The sequence below is a fragment of the Triturus cristatus genome, chromosome 11, assembly GCF_964204655.1.
Source record: "Triturus cristatus chromosome 11, aTriCri1.1, whole genome shotgun sequence".
NCBI lineage: Eukaryota > Metazoa > Chordata > Amphibia > Caudata > Salamandridae > Triturus > Triturus cristatus.
Window position 1 is genome coordinate 1,115,900,326 of NC_140594.1, and position 17,182 is coordinate 1,115,917,507.

A 17,182-nucleotide genomic window follows, 5' to 3' on the forward strand; every position below is an offset into this window, starting at 1 on the left:
TTCGCCTCCTTTGTCAAGTTCTCCACCTTCTTTCCTGTTTGTAAAGATTCTTTAATGACCTTATGGAGGTTGTCTCATAGCAATTTCACTTCCACTGACACAGTGTCATTTTAGGCTCCAGAGCTTGCTTAGAGTACGCTTTGCCAGTCAGGATCTGGATGTCTATGGGTTCAGGCACCCCTGGTGAGGATTGGTTGATCCTATTGACAGTATGTCATGTGCTAGTATATTGGTCCATTCGAGTTTGCTGCAATGATTTGGTGGGTTTGTCAGGGACTGTGCAGTCTGTGGTTGCTTTAAACAGTGCTGACAGACTACTCATTCCACCAATTCAGACATTTTTTTTCCAGGGTGCACCCCAGGATATCATAAAGTCTAACACATAAGGTGAAAGCGAGGGGAGTTGAAATCATAAAGTCATCTGAAAGATCCTGCACAGCCTTCGGGCCCATATGTTGTGTCCGTGGTACCAGGAACATCCAAATTCATCGGGCCCAACACACTTCTCTGGTTCCAGTAACACAAAACTCGGGCGGGGAGTGCTGGTCATGCCCCGATTGCTCCCAGGAGGAGCCGGTGGCACTCAGGCACCTTCAATAATTAGGGCCATCAGTTGCTCTCATTGGAGTACATAATAAGGTTAATGTAAAAGCAGCGTATCCCGCCGCTCCTTAAGTGCAGCTATCTTTGGCTCACCCGGTCAGGCTGGCCCTTGTGATGCTACTTCTTTTGAAAGAGTTAAGGACCCGCTTCTCGGTTGCAGCTATGTGCCTCTCATGCTTATCACACAACCCAGCCCCAACACAGACCAGAAACACTCTCAGAGTCCCTCCAAGGTAGGTAGAGGGCCTTTACCACTGCCGGCAGACTGTCCCAGCTCCCTAGAGGTCTGCCGGATCTCCGGATGCTATCCTTGGTGTCTGCTGCCAGACGCCATCTTGTGTAGAGTTCTCACATCCTGGCTGTCAGCACTCTAAGGGACATTAAAGTCTCTCTGGGGCTCACTTTGTCTTCCAGTCGTGTGCCAAGTTGCTTAGTGATTGGGTTGTCGCCAGGACGAATTGCAGGCAGTTGGATTGCAGGATACCTGAGGATGTTTCAAGGGCTTGTGGAGAAATCTGCCTAGAGTGTGTTACCATCCATTTTGCTTTATCACACTTTGAATATTACATTTCACTGAAGGAGTAATTTCTAATAAGTGTCTTATACCATGGATATAACTGCTTTGTACTCGCTGTGAAAGGTCACTCAAGTGTCACATAAAGGCACTGAAATGTCACACATACCTGCACTTAAAACATGCAAATGTCACACATACACAAAATGAAAACTTGGCAGGTATGCAGTTGCTTTTGGTGATCTTCAACAGATTGAATTGAAAGCTGATTGTGTGCAATTGATTGTGAATGTATTGTGCTCTGGGACTGATTTACAGATCTAGGTCCTTCTAAATTGTCATACAATGTCTTTGATTTTACTTTTTACATGATTAGATGTTACCAGTGATACACTCCAAGTGAAACCTTCTTTAAGACACACCTTAGGGCAAAATAGTGCTCTGACTACACAGAACAGTCTGGTTCGAATAATTCTCCAGTGGTGCAGGAAGAGATTGGACCTGGTAATAGTTTCACTTATTGGTCTGTCTCCCAAAACTTGTAAATAGATTTTGTATGCTGTTTTGCAACTTGACAGATTCTGTGGAAAATATTTTTTCCTTGAATCAGGGCATTTTTGCACCTTACAGTTGAGTGTGTGAGTGTGGGTCCTCCCTCATAGACAGGCTCACAAAGTTGCTCCTCAACTTTTCCTCTATGTTTACCTTTTTAGTCCCACCTTATTTGCCTTCAACCAGTCTCCTATTAGAAGTAAAAAGAGTAGTACAATCTGAGGGAGGGCAGGTACTAAGGACTGGAATGAGGATGTCTAGATTCAATATAATGAAGATTACCAGGAAGTAGCCAAAACCTTACTATCTCATCTGTCTTCCTCATCCCAGTCCTTTTAATTAATAATTTACCAAGCTACAAATCATCATCATAAGGTCTGGACAAAGCAAAGAGCAAACAGATAATATGAAATGTTGACAATTCACACACTCAAACAAGCTAATTATGAACTGTATTTAGTACCCCAAGACCAAAGTCAGCGGTATGGGCACCACCCTTACTTCTACCTTATAATGCTTCACAAATGTATGTGGAACAGCCCAAATGTCTGCACAACAATGTAATGTAAAGACAGTCAATTAATATGATGCAGAAACTATGATAGTAAACAAAGCTACTATCTCTTCTGGAATGGAAACCTATGCAATTGAATTTGCTTTTACAGTAGCCGATCAAATCCATCTACTTACAGTAACACTGGATAGCTTATCCAATTGAAGAACACAATTTAACAAAAAACGCATAAGTCTTTTGCAACATTACAGTACTCTCTAATTAAACGTTCAATGCTCTGCATACATGCAAACAATATAAAACCAACTACTCTAGTGATTTTAGATCATCTGAAAGAAACAATCCCAGTGAAGAATTACATTTTGACAGTACCTTAGAATGAAAATAAGGGTTAGTATGCACTTGAACTTTATAATCAACATTTGTTGGTAAGTCTTGTGATCTAAAAGATGTCCACGCCCTACCCTACACCCAGTTGGCACAGCCATGACAAATAGAACCTTTTATGTTAATAAATCTAATGGGCTCAAAAGACTCCTTCTGTAGAACCCTCAGTACTAAAGGAAGAATCCGCCTGATATTCTCTCTTGACCAATCCGTTTATGGTTGGAAACATTGTGGAATAACCTGGAGGCCAGAGGAATAGTGTTGGAAAGACGCCATAGATCTAAAGTCATTATAGCTGACCATGGAAGGAAGGAAGGTAGGCAGAGATCGAGCCATTAGAAAACCATCCCTCAAAAATATGAAACGGTAAAGGGATCCCTGTTTTAGGATTTCATCCTCTAGAAGAACACCAGAAAGAAAAGTGTCTCATATGACTACATAACATTATAATTTAGAAGGTCTTTTATCTTGCTGCAATTTCAAAGGAACTTCTCTTGAACACCTTAACTGTGAAAAACTGCTCACATGCCCTTTATGTCCTTAACCAAATGCCCCTAACAAAATGTGCTGAAGTGCTTTAGTGGTAACCTCTAAACTGAAGAGGATATCAATTTATTGGAAACTGCCAACAAGGTTCTACTGCTAGAGACAACAAGTAGGTGTTCTAACAGTGCCAAATCATAGCACCAATATCAGTTCTGCTCTCTTTTTCTGCACTTTGTTAAGACTTCAACTGAAATTGGTGGAAAAGTAGAAGAGAACATAAGGCCAAAGTACCAAAAGAAAATCATTTTCCCATTGCCTGATGAGATGGAACTATCGAACAAATAAAGGGGAGAAGAATATTCTCTAACAATGAATTAGACCTGTTTTGTGATTTTCCCACTGCTTGCAAATCCCCTGGAAAACACCGAAGTGGAGATGAAAATGGACTCATGATGGAAACTAAATTGTGACTGAGTTGCTTGTCAGGCCATTGATCCCTTCTGGGACGACAAACTGCAAATAGGGAAGAGATTAACATCTATCCAGTTGAAGACCTCATTATACCCTGGCCATTTACATGCTCTGGCCATCTGATTGTTCATTCTCACTAAGAGAGTACTTGTCTCCAACTGGCCACCAAAGCTCTCAGAAAGGTTGCCAGCTCCTTTGAATTTGAGGACTAGAGAATTTCTCTGTTGGGCCACTGGCCCTGAGGTGACCATTTCTGTAGGGCTACTACCCTGATCCCTCTGAACTTGCATCTGTCGTCTGTACTATTGGCCCCTGTGGGTTCAAGGTGATACCGCTTGTTAGATGAATCTCCCTCTCAGCCACCATAACAGGGATTCCCTGAGACATTTGCTTGGTTTCTACCTGAGATTGTAATTCATTGGTACTGGAGACCAATGATCACGAAGGAAAGAAACAAGGAGTTTTAGATGAAACCTGACACAGGGTACCACAAATATTCTGGATGCCATCAGACCCTGCAACACAACCAGTCACATTCGGAAACAGACATTTTCTTGAACAATTATCTTAACAGGCTTTGTATTACACACATCCGGTCCTGAAGAAGTTAAACCATCCCTACAATGTCTGAAAACAAGGTCATATAAAGGTCATGTCCTATAAAGTTAAGAGCTCTGACTTCTCAAGATTTATTAGAAAAACATGTTCCTGTATGGTTCCGTACACCAGATATTCATTACTCTGAGTCTATGAAAAAAGGAAGCAGCATATTATCTAAATAGAGATACTCTCCAACACTTTGGTATGTAATAAAGGTGTCATAAGGGTCAATACTTATGTAAAAAGCTAAGGGCTGATATTAACCCCAAAGAAGTACCTGAAATTGATAAAGCTGATCCTCTACCATATATCTCAGAAAGTTGTGATCTTGAGCGATTGGTACATGGAATTATGCATCTTTTAGGTCAAGAGATAATAACAATTCTCCCTATCTGATCAATGTAATCATTGACTGAAAAGTTGTCATTCTGATTTTCCGATTGGGCAATGAGCCAAGAACGTGTTTAAAATCTACGGATTCAGAACCTGTTTGAAATCTCTGGTTTCCTACCAAAACGAGCACACAATGCAGACCTTAATCCTTTTCTGCTTGTGGAACACTCTTGTCCATTAATAATGTTATTCCTTTGCCCCATAGCTCCTTCTTTATCTCTGCCTGGGCAAAAGTGTCTTTACTATCAAGTGTTCTGATGAAATTCTAGAAACTAGCCCAACTCCATTATTAAAGGATCCATCTGTCTGATATGAGACTCTTCTTATCTGCCACAAATTGAGCAATTATGCCTCCTTGTGGCAAGTTGTGTGCATTGTGTATACATTTGGAAGGTTTTGCTATTTGCTACACTGTTAAATTAAGACTGGAATTTGTCATAGAAGAAGGCCTCCTGGCCAAGGTCGTTTCTCGAAAGGAGCTTCTAATTTGTTATAAGTTTTGTTGACCCCTCCCAAAAAACATCATTTAAAGAAAGAACAGCTTCTGTTATTTGTTTTTGTCAAAAAGGCAGCAATGTCTTTTTAACCTGCACCAAGTCATTAATCATATTTTCCAATTTCCCTGTTTCTGCTCACTAGGGCATTGCTGTTCAGTGCCCATTGTATGTGGCCTGACCCCTAAATCATGTAGAAATTGGTTAGTCACTGATTGGTATATTTAACTCTACTACAATTTCACAGCATATGGTGTAGAAACTACTCTCATGGAATCGAAAGTTAAATGTCACCTGTGGACTGTAGCATGTATTGTGCCATCCTCTAGTGTGACACTAGAAAACATGGCTTCAGGTCTACCATTGTAGCTTGTCTTCTGCAGTTTAAATCTGCAACTTGACCTTTTGGCAGGTTAAATATTAATGCCACCTCTAGGTAGGACTTGTCGCCCTCAAGGTAGGGTTTGTGGTATTTAAAAGTGGGACTTGTAGACATTTATTATTACCATGGCCCTACAGTGACAAACCTCCAAAAGCTAATTTCACTGTAGAAGGCTCTTGCCGTATTTAAGGAAAACTAGAGTACTGATTAAAATATGAATTCAGCTATCTCAGGCTTGCAACAAGCTAGAAAAATAGTTCAACCACTATTCGTAACATTTAATAAAAAGCTCAGTTCAATGTTCTGCACAGAAAGTGACATCTCTGATATTTTACATCATTCATCTGCACAGGAAGCGACATCACTGGATTTCCCTTCATCCATCAGCACAGGAAATGACATAACTCAGCTCCCCTCCCTGGACGTACTTAATGACTGCCACAGTATGGATGTGCAGTAGACGAGCCGCTGGTGAGCCAAAGGTAAGCCCGTCTATGCTCCTCCATGTCTGGACTACACACAGCACCGGTAACCCTAGTAATCCCCTCTAACCGCTACCATGCTGCAACCCTCCACACCCTCAACCCCAGCTGCTGCTGCACATGCTGCTGCCTCACCACACCACACAACACTGAGGGAGCATTCTCCTGCTCTTCCTGCCAGTTTTCATGCACTTACCCACACTCAACACTCACTACACCAACACCCTACTCTCTGACACTCACACAGTCCTACAAGCACCCACACACTTCACACTTGAATGGGTGTTCCTAAACACCCCCTCACTCACCAAACATACCATAAAGATCTAGGACTTACTGCACAACAATGCCCCTGACCATTACTCTTATCCACAGACCACCGCAACGGCGCACTAACTTCATTGACATCATGATGGACTTTGTTTCATCAATTGCCCTCGATGCTAGCAATTTCATCATGCTCGGAGACCTGAACTTACACCTGGAAGACCACGCTGACCACAATTCAAGAGCACTCATTGAGGACCTTGGAAGCATGGACCTCACCAAACGAGTAAAGAGACCTACCCAAGTCACTGGACACCTCCTTGTCTCTATTTTTAATAACTTCGGCAACATTCAAGTCTGCAAAATCACACCAGTTCCCTAGACAAGCGCATCCCCACCCAGGTCCAATGCACATGCACCACCACCAGTAAAGCCTGCTAAAACTGGAACATCACTGACAAGGGCTCAATTTCTACAATTAACTCCTGTGCAAACTCCCCGGCCCCCGTTAAAAACAACAATACAACAATATGCAGACCCCAGGCCAGTTGTCACACGGAGGAACTCAGGCTGACAAAATGTCACTGCAAACAACTGGAGCACAAATGAAGAATGAGCCAGGAAAATGCAGACAGTAGCACATTCACATCTGCCCTGAGACGCTCTCATGAAATAATCCGGATCACCAAACACGCTACTTTGGCAGACTGCATTGATGCCAGAACCAACATAAGCAAGAAATCTTCGCCATTGTGAAAGATTTCACCTCATCATTAGCTGCCTACAAACCGTTCACTCCCTTGCAGAACCTCTGCAACTATCTCTCTGAGTTCTTCAGCAACAAAATCACCACCATTTACAATCAATCAGTCAATCAGTTACATTTATAAAGCGCGCTACTCACCTGTAAGGGTCTCAAGGCGCTGGGGGGGGGGGGGGGGGGTCAGTGCTCGTAGAGCCAGGTCTTGAGCTGCCTTCTGAAGGAGAGGTGGTCCTGTATGGCGCGAAGGTGGCTGGGAAGGGAGTTCCAGGTCTTCGCTGCCAGAAAAGAGAAAGATCTTCCTCCGGCGGTGGCTTTGCGGATGCGGGGTACGGCTGCCAGGGCTTGTCCGTTCGAGCGTAGGGTGCGCGGAGGAGTGTAGAAGGAGACGCGGTGGTTGATGAGTTTTGGTCCGAGGTTGTGCAGGGCTTTGTGTGCGTGGGTGAGGAGTCTGAAGGTGATACTCTTGTTGACTGGGAGCCAGTGAAGTTTCTTCAGGTGTCCGGAGATGTGGTGGTGGCGGGGTATGTTCAGGATGAGTCGTGCGGCAACGTTCTGGATTCGTTGCAGTTTCCTCTGCAGCTTCATGGTGAAGCCGGCGTACAGAGTGTTCCCATAGTCCAAGCGACTGGTGACGAGGGCGTGGGTGGCGGTCTTCCTGGTGTCGGTGGGGATCCAGCGGAAGATCTTGCGGAGCATGCGGAGGGTGTTGAAGCATGCCGAGGTCACCGAGTTGACCTGTCTGGTCATGGAGAGGGATGAGTCCAGGATGAAGCCGAGGTTGCGTGCGTGGTTGGTGGGTTGGGGAGTGCTGCCCAGGGCGGGAGGCCACCAGGAGTCGTCCCAGGTGGAGGGTGTAGGGCCGAGTATGAGGACCTCCGTCTTCTCTGTGTTCAGTTTAAGCCGGCTGTCTGTCATCCAGTTCGCTACTTCCTTCATGCCTTTGTGTAGTCTGGTTCTAGCTGAGGTGGGGTTGTTGGTGAGGGATAAGATGAGCTGGGTGTCGTCGGCGTAGGATATGAGGTCGAGTCCGTGTTTTCGTGCGATGTTCGCCAGGGGGGTCATGTAGATGTTGAAGAGGCTGGGGCTGAGGGAGGATCCTTGGGGGACGCCGCAGATGATCTCTGTGGCTGTGGATCTGAAGGGGGGGAGGCGGACTCTCTGGGTTCTTCCGGAGAGGAAGGAGATGATTCATTCCAGGGCCTTGCCTCTGATGCCGGCGTTGCTGAGGCGACGTATCAGGGTATGGTGGCATACCGTGTCGAAGGCTGCAGAGAGGTCCAGGAGTATGAGGGCCACGGTTTCTCCTTTGTCGGTCAGGGATCTGATGTCGTCCGTGGCTGCGATGAGGGCGGTCTCAGTGCTGTGGTTAGCTCTGAAGCCAAACTGTGAGGGGCCGAGTGAGTCGTTGATTTCCAGGGCGGTGGTGAGTTGAGCGTTGACGATTTTCTCAATCACTTTGGCGGGGAATGGTAGGAGCGAGATGGGCCGGAAGTTTTTGAGTTCGGTGGGGTCTGCTGTTGGTTTCTTTAGGAGGGCGTTGAGTTCGGCGTGCTTCCATTTCTCCGGGAAGGTGGCGGTGGTGAAAGACGCGTTGATGATGTCTCGGAGGTGGGGTGCGATGATGTTGTCGGCTTTGTTGAAGATGTGGTGCGGGCAGGGGTCGGATGGTGATCCTGAGTGGATGGAGTTCATGATGTGGGTGGTTTCCTCGGTGGTGGTTGGGTTCCAGGTGAGGATGGTGGTGTTGTCGGTGGCGGGTTCCAGTGGTGGGTTCGTGTTGGTTGTGGTGAAGCTGTTGTAGATGTCGGTGATCTTGTGGTGGAAGAAGGCTGCGAAGGAGTCGCAGAGGTCCTGTGAGGGAGGGATGGATTTGTTTTCTGCGTCGAGGTTGGAGAGTTCTTTGACGATGCCAAATAGTTCCTTGCTGTTGTGGGCGTTGTTGTCTAGTCTGTTCTGGAAGGCTGATTTTCGTGCGGCGCGGAGGCGTTGGTGGTGTTGGCGGGTGGCGTTCTTGAGAGCAGACATGTTCTCCTCGGTCTGGTTAAGGCGCCAAGTCTTTTCGAGGGTGCGGCATTCTTTTTTGGAGTCCTTGAGGTCGGGGTGAACCAGGAGTTTTTCTTGTGGTTGTTGGTGTTTGCTTGGGTCTTCCGGGGGGCCAGGAGGTTGGCGCAGTCGGAGATCCAGCTCGTGAGGTTGTTGGTGGCTTCGTTGGGGTCTGTGGTGCTGGTGGGTTGCTTCTGAGAGAGGGTCGATGTGAGTTGTTCCGTGGTGATTCGATTCCACTGTCTTCTTGGTGGTTGCTGGGTGTGGTGGTGCACGGTGGTCTTCTTGAAGCTGAAGTGGACACAGCTGTGGTCCGACCAGGCGAGTTCGGTGGTGTGGCTGAAAGAGATGTGTTTGCTGGAGGAGAAGATGAGGTCGAGCGTGTGTCCGGCGTGGTGGGTGGGGGTGTTGACTAGCTGTTTCAGTCCCAGGTTGACGAGGTTGTCCAGTAAGGCGGTGGTGTTGTTGTCGGTGTGGTTCTCCAGGTGGAAGTTGAGGTCCCCTAGTCGGTGGACGGGAGTGCGTGTGGGCTGACGAAGTCTGCGATGTCTTCGCTGAACTTAGTACGTGGTCCTGATGGTCTGTACATGAGGGTGCCTCTGAGGGTGGTCTTGGGGTCGCTGTGGATCGCGAAGTGGAGGTGTTCGGCGTCGGGGAGTGAGTTGTCGACGTGGGTCGAGATGCGGATGGAGCTTTTGTGTGCGATGGCGATGCCTCCTCCGGTGCGGTCGGTGCGGTCTTTCCGGATGATTTTGTAGCCGTCGGGGATGGCTATGGCGATGTCGGGTGTCGAGGAGGGGTTCATCCAGGTCTCGGTGAGGAAGGCGATGTCCGGGTTTGTTGAGTCGATGAGGTTCCATAGTTCGATGGCATGCCTGTGGACGGATCGGGTGTTGATCAGGATGCAATCGAGGTTGTTTCCGGGGGAGTCGTTCTTGTCGGGTGCGATGTGTGTTCGTAGGCAGGTAAAGCGGCAGTTGCGGCAGGTGAAGGATCCGTGGGTCCGCTTCGGGGTAGCGCGATAGCAGCCGGGCGTGCGGCCGGGGTTGAGGGCAGTGAGGGTGGTGGTGTCGTAGGTCAGGCGGGGGTGGCGGATGGGGTGGGGGTCGTGGGGACCAGGGGGATGGGTGCTGGGTGCGGTCCAGGCACGGACGGGCGCAGACGGGCTTGCCTTAGGCGTGCCTTCGGCGCGCCAGCGGCGCGCCCGCTGCGCGCGTCCGCTGCGCGGCCTCGCAGCGGCCGCCATATATGGTGTAGCCGGGGAGGGGGGGTCAGCTGGGAGGCGGGAGGCGGGAGGGTAGGTGGGCCAATGGGATTACGCTTGAGGAGCGCAAAAACAGTGGGAAAAGCGGGAGGCGGGCGGCGGGAAAAACAAGGAAAAAACGGCTTTGGGAAGGTGGCGAGAAAACAGGGGAAGAAGCGATGCGGACGACGAGACAGGCGGGAAAAGGACGAGAAAAAAAGGCGGAGAAAAACAAGCACAATGAGCAGGGGCACCGGGCGCACAGGGGGTGGCCACGCACTCGGGGATACAGAAAAAAGGTGGAATTACATTCAACCAGGCAGTCTCTGAGGCAGGCACTCGAGGGTACAAAATAGAAGGAGGGAACCGGGCACTCTGGGGCCACGCACTCGGGGAACAAGGAGAGAAGTGGGAGCGGCAGTCACGGGGGCACACAGGCAGAACTAGGCAACACTGAGGCAGGCAAGCACTGGTGGCGCTGCGGAGGCTGGGGAGCGGCCTACCCTAAGGTCAAGGGTCGCTACCTCTGCCTCGCAGCGGCCGCCATATATGGGGTAGCCGGGGAGGGGGGGTCAGCTGGGAGGCGGGAGGCGGGAGCGTAGGTGGGCCAATGGGATTACGCTTGAGGAGCGTAAAAACGGCGGGAAAAGCGGGAGGCGGGCGGCGGGAAAAACGAGGAAAAAACGGCTTTGGGAAGGTGGCGAGAAAACAGGGGAAGAAGTGATGCGGACGACGAGAAAGGCGGGAAAAGGACGAGAAAAAAAGGCGGAGAAAAACAAGCACAACGAGCAGGGGCACCGGGCGCACAGGGGGGGGCCACGCACTCGGGGATACAGAAAAAAGGTGGAATTACATTCAACCAGGCAGTCTCTGAGGCAGGCACTCGAGGGTACAAAATAAAAGGAGGGAACCGGGCACTCTGGGGCCACGCACTCGGGGAACAAGGAGAAAAGTGGGAGCAGCAGTCACGGGGGCACACAGGCAGAACCTTCAGCCAGCAACTGGACCCAACAGATCTTGCCAAATGCCCCATGATGTTATCCAAAGAACCAATACCAAACACATGGCTTGTCATCACCCCAAAAGAAACCGCTGCCACCATGAAGTCCGTCCACTCAAGGGCCTTATCGGACTCCTACCCCAAACACGCCTACTCCAGAGGTTTGCAACCCATCAGTATCATGCTCACACAAACTTTGAATACCTCCATCTCTTCCACAACCTTCCCAGATGCCTGTAAACACACAACTATCCTACTATTGCTAAAAAATCCTTTGCGGGCCCTTTAACGCTTGCCAACTATAGACCGATCTCCCTGCTACCATTCCTGCCAATGTCTTAGAGAAAATCATTAAAACAAACCTCACGGAATACCTCAATAACCTCCGAATCCTTGACATCACTCAGTCTAATTTCAGACCCAACCACAGCATGGAAACTGCACTCATCGCAGGGAAGGATGGCATATCCTTGACTTATTCTGAGCAGAATAGACACGGCAGTCCTCAACCTCCTGGACCTCTCTACAGCATTTGACACCCCATCCTCATCTAATGCCTACATGACAGGTGAATCCAATGACACGCACTCTCATGGACATGCTATTCCCTGACTGGAAGGACCCAGTCAGTCAGCCTGGCACCATACACCTCTGACGCCCGCAAGCTTATCTTCAGAGTTCTGCAAGGATCCTCCGTGAGCTCGACCTTCTTGAGCAATTATCTGGTCCCTCTAGCCAGCATCATCTCTTCTCATGATACCAATGTCTTCTACTACACGGATGCCACGCACCTCATTCTCTCCCAAACAGACAAGATGCCCAGTACCAGGATCAAGTTCAATACCTGCATGGCTGAAGTAGCCCGCTGGATAAAGACCAAATGTCTAAAACTAAACATCAATAAGACTGAAATTGTGACCTTCGAGAAGAGCACTTCACCATGGGACTCCACTTGGTGGCAGCAGAGCTGGGACCGACTCCCACACGCACCTCCCATGCGAAGAACCTCGGGATCATCATCAACTTCAAACTCGACATGACTGCCTGTACTGCTCGATTTTCCCGGCCCTATTGTGTTAACGGGTGATTAGCGTGACTTCAGTCTCTTACCATCCAAGTCTAAGGGTTAGAGTAGTGAATGAAGTCTATTTGTTAGGCATTTTGACATGATCCTGTGCCCTTCCCCATAGATCAGGGCTTGCACACATAGCCTAGGGGATAGATTCGTTAGTATTAGGGGTACCCTGTCCTGTAGTGAGGGTATTTTAGGGAGCCGTGCTGAATTCAGGCCTGGTAGGCCTCAAACGGGAGAGACTCCATCTTTCTTTCTGCTCCGGCAGCTTGGGAAGCTTCTAGGTCGAGGGTGATGTTTTAGTTATGAGGTGTTATTCGCTTGGAGAGAACCGGATCGGGCCGGCCCTTATCGAAAGATTGTATTTTTCTTCATGCCGAAGACACTACATCAGGCCGGCCGGCTGGGAACGTGTCCTTGGTACGGGGAGGTACAAGAATTTGGTGGGCGGCAGGTTACGGGCTGGAATTTTCCATGAGGAAATGCACCTCTATATTAGTGAAAGTCTGAGGCAGATACGGGACTTATTCTTTCAATCCATAGGCGGCACCTAGCCGTTAGCAGTAAAGCTACTACTTATTCCAGGGAAGACAGATGATAAACTTAAGGATGGAGAAAAACCGAGGAGCAGATACCCTCCTAGCAGAATAGCCAGAGAGGAGAGAGTAGCCAATGGGGAAGAGGTCCCAGTGACTCGGAGAAGGGAGAAGGGAACAGACTCGTGATTGCGGAGGTGTTACTTCCAAGCGAGCCGAGGCACAGACGAGGAGGGAACCTAGATGACCATTGAGTGCAGGCTACACACGACTAAGGTGATGTCGACCCCTTTCTTATTAGAGTATACAATCTAATCTTTCACTTTTCTTTGCAGGATATGTGTCATATGGTATTGTTATGTGATTGCGTATGTAATTGGTAATAAAGTACTCAGTTTGTAGTGAATCAACATGTGCTGCGTGTTCTTGTATAAGGGGGTAGCCTATTCTTCTAGTTAGCTGTGACTTGACATGAACAGATGTTAACACTGATCAGGTAAGTGGTAACTGAATAAAGGAAGGAGAAGCCCCTCAAACCAGAGAACAGGTTGTGCTCAAACTAGCAGTTCTTGTGTGATCCGATGAATAGTAAAACTGATTCCCTTGTTGTATGTTATGGTAATTATAGGATGAACTTGTACTAAGGCTGCCGTCTGGGTAGGAAGCCCTGGGTCCGTTTGGGACCGCGAGGCTAAGGCTGCCGCCTGGGTAGGAAGTCCTGGGTCCGTTTGGGACCACGAGGCTAAGGCTGCCGTCTGGGTAGGAAGTCCTGGGTCCGTTTGGGACCGCGAGGCTAAGGCTGCCGTCTGGGTAGGAAGTCCTGGGTCCGTTTGGGACCGCGAGGCTAAGGCTGCCGTCTGGGTAGGAAGCCCTGGGTCCGTTTGGGACCGCGAGGCTAAGGCTGCCGCCTGGGTAAGAAGTCCTGGGTCCGTTTGGGACCGCGAGGCTAAGGCTGCCGTCTGGGTAGGAAGTCCTGGGTCCGTTTGGGACCGCGAGGCTAAGGCTGCCGTCTGGGTAGGAAGTCCTGGGTCCGTTTGGGACCGCGAGGCTAAGGCTGCCGTCTGGGTAGGAAGTCCTGGATCCGTCTGGGATCGCGAGGCCGCCACTTGTATTATAAGAGGTCTAGATACATATATATATATATATATATATATATATATATATATATATATATATATATATATGTAGTAGGAATTCCCTGTCCTTAGGTGGTATACATATATAGTTACTTGTTGTGAATGGGCCCTAGGGAGAGGGTAACGTTCTGGCTGGGTTAGAGAGGCTCTGCTGAGCGGGTTCTATCTGATCCGAAAACCCAAGCAGAACATTTGGCGTCACGAACCGTTTTCGAAACCTGTGTGCGTCGTGTTGTCTTGTGTTTGCTTTCGGCGTGTGCGTGGTTTTGTTTGTATATTATTTGTGGTATAATTGTGTATAGTTTTTCTTCTTCTTTCTTTTCTTTTTCTTTCTTTTCTTCTTTCTTTTCCAGGATGTTTTCTAGAAAGTCGAAATCTACTTTTAAGTTGCCCGTTGATATTCCCTGCTGGGATTCAACGCCGTATGAAGCCTTAGCCCGTGAGTGGGCTGATTCTACTGGTTTGAGTGAGAATTGGAATTCTTCTTTGGAGCTGGCGGAGCCGGCTAATGTGATTGCTTGTTTACAGAAGGCACCCGTATCGAAGGGTGAGGAGATTCCCATTTTGGGGCGCAGAGGTTGGATTGTTCTGTCTGCGTACAGGATTCTACATGAGAGGTTGTTGAAGTTACAGATATCTCTTAAGGATGTGGAAGCGCACTTTGTTGAGATTCAGAATTCTCATACTTTGTTGCGGTGTCAGAATAAGTTGCTTGCTGATAAACTTGAGACTTACCAAACTATTGCCGAGAGGGCGGCTGTGCGAATTGCTCGTTATAAATACAAGAATCGGCGTGGTCGGGTTTCGACGCGAAAAGTGCGTCTGGTCGTGGCGAAAGCCGGACTGGATTGGAATCCTGATGAATGGGATGGTAATATCTGGAACTCGAGTGATTCTTGTTCCTCGGGTGAGGAGTCTGCCAAGCGCGAGTCTTCTCGCTCCCGCCATGATTGTAAGTCTGCTTCTCGCTCCTCTGATGGTGCACCCCGTGATTGCGCTCGCTCTTCGAGTGGGGTCGATGCCTCTTACACTGATTGTCCCTCTACGAGTACTGATCGGGCTCCTTGTGCTACTCGTCCCGCGGTCTCGGCGCACCCGGTTTTTCGACGGAAGTTGCAGCATGGTCCCAATGCTCCGAATGGTATTTCTTTAGACTCTTTGGAGGATTTTACTCAACAAGAAATTAGTGATATTTTGCAGCGCTTTCGGCAGCGTGCTGGTGAGACCTTGCTCACATGGATGGTGCGCCTTTATGAACTGGGCGCTGCTGGCATTATGTTGGATACTGGCGATTGTTTAAAGTTCTGTTCCTTGAGTTTGGATTCTACTGTACAAGATCATTTTCGTAACTATAATGGTGGTGGTCAGATTTCTTTGCTTCAGTTAGCGACTGAGGGTTGTAATCAAAAGTATCCTACTGAGTCTGATTGGCCTGTGACTGATAAACCATGGTATACTTTGCGCGACGCTGCGCAACGTCTCAAAGAGGAGGTGATGAAAACGGCGATTTTTCTGGGTACTGCTGACAGGTTGCTTGATGATTCGTTGACTTCTTCTGTGCGGAATCGTATTATTCGTTCTTCTCCTGTTGCCTACAAGCAGGTCATGATGACTTTATTGATTAATCAGACTGGTAACGTGTTGTCTACGGTGCTGGAATCGGTGCGCCAACTCGGTGAGTTGGGTGAGTGGTTTAAACCTGAACGTCAGTCCCGGCCTGACACTCGTACCCCTGGTGACAATAAACTTACTAGACGTGATATCTTTTCTGCTCTCCTGGCCGATGGTGTGCGGAGGGAGGACATCGACGGTGAGACTACTGCTCGTTTGTGGGAGTTGTTTCGCAAACGTGGTTTGGATCGGAAGGAGGGTGCTCGCCGTGTTCGGACGACTGAGTGTGATCGTGGTGGTTCTGACGGTAGCGGTGATGACGACCGCCGTGGGCGCTCTGTTCGTCGTGATGATCGACGTTATGTGCGTGAGATGTCCCCCCGTCGTGAGAGAGACAGAGAGAGGGAGGAGGACCGAGACAGGGGGAGAAATGATTATGTTCACAACAGACGTAGAGATGATAGGGATCAATCCCCTGAGTTGAGGAGGAGAGAGGATCGTCACAGTTTGGCCGATCTAAACACGCAGTACAATGCAGAAGACACGAATCCATTTCGTACTGGAAATGGATATGAACAGGAGGTACCGATACCTAGGAAACGTGAGAGTCTTTATCCTGATTTATCCTGGTACACGGAATGCAGTAAGACTGACTAGGAAATAGGTCAAGCTCCGGTACACAGATGGGCTCACAGAGATAATAGACCCTATGTAGATATTGATATTTACTGGAGACATCGTAATATCCAAAGGGCCCGAGCATTGGTAGATACAGGAGCGGAGGCCACTCTTATTCATGGAAAATCAAAGAAGTTTACAGGTCAGCCTTTTACAATTACCGGATTAGGTGGAAAAGAAACTCCTGCAGTTCAAACTTTGCTTGAAATGAGAATAGGTAGAATCCCTAGAAAAGAATATTCTGTACTAGTGGTGCCACTCTTAGAATTCATAATTGGAATTGCTATTTTGAAAGGAATGACTTTGCATTTAGATGATGGATGTTACCAATTCGGGACTACGCATTATATATCGTCCAGGCCTATACGGGTTGGTCGTTTAAGAATGCCCCCCATAAAAGTTCCCCAGGCGACGAAAGTGGTTTGTCAGAAGCAGTATCGTATTCCAGGTGGTCATGAAGAGATTAGTACCACTATTCAGGAGTTGGTGGATGCAGGTGTTATAACCCCGGTTACTTCTGCTTGGAATAATCCTGTTTGGCCTGTACGTAAGAGTGATAATTCTTGGCGCATGACTGTTGATTATCGAGAATTGAACAAACACACGCCCTCTTTGACTGTTGCAGTACCAGATGTTATTACCCTAATTGAAAGAATCCAAAAACATCCAGGTACATGGTATGCGTCCATTGATATTGCTAATGCTTTCTTTTCAATTTCGATTGCCCCTGAGTGTCAGGAACAATTCAGTTTTACGTGGAATGGGCGTCAGATGACGTTTAGAAGTCTTCCTCAGGGCTATGTGCATAGTCCTACAATATGTCACCGGCTGGTGGCAGAACATTTGGCTGAGGTACCGGTTCATCCCCAAATTCAGATATGTCATTATATTGATGATGTCTTGATCCAAGGTGAAACACAAGAGGAAGTTCAGACCCAATTGGACAGGATCATTG

At 48.2% G+C, this 17,182-nt stretch overlaps 1 long non-coding RNA gene across 1 annotated transcript in view; it reads left to right on the top strand.

Moving 5' to 3' along the window:
- LOC146786132 (uncharacterized) overlaps positions 1-17,182 on the top strand; it is a 156,488-nt gene that overhangs the window by 90,490 nt on the left and 48,816 nt on the right. The window contains exon 2 of the long non-coding RNA XR_014970856.1: positions 5,749-5,878. This is a non-coding gene — a long non-coding RNA (uncharacterized LOC146786132). The remainder of the gene's footprint in view (positions 1-5,748; positions 5,879-17,182) is intronic.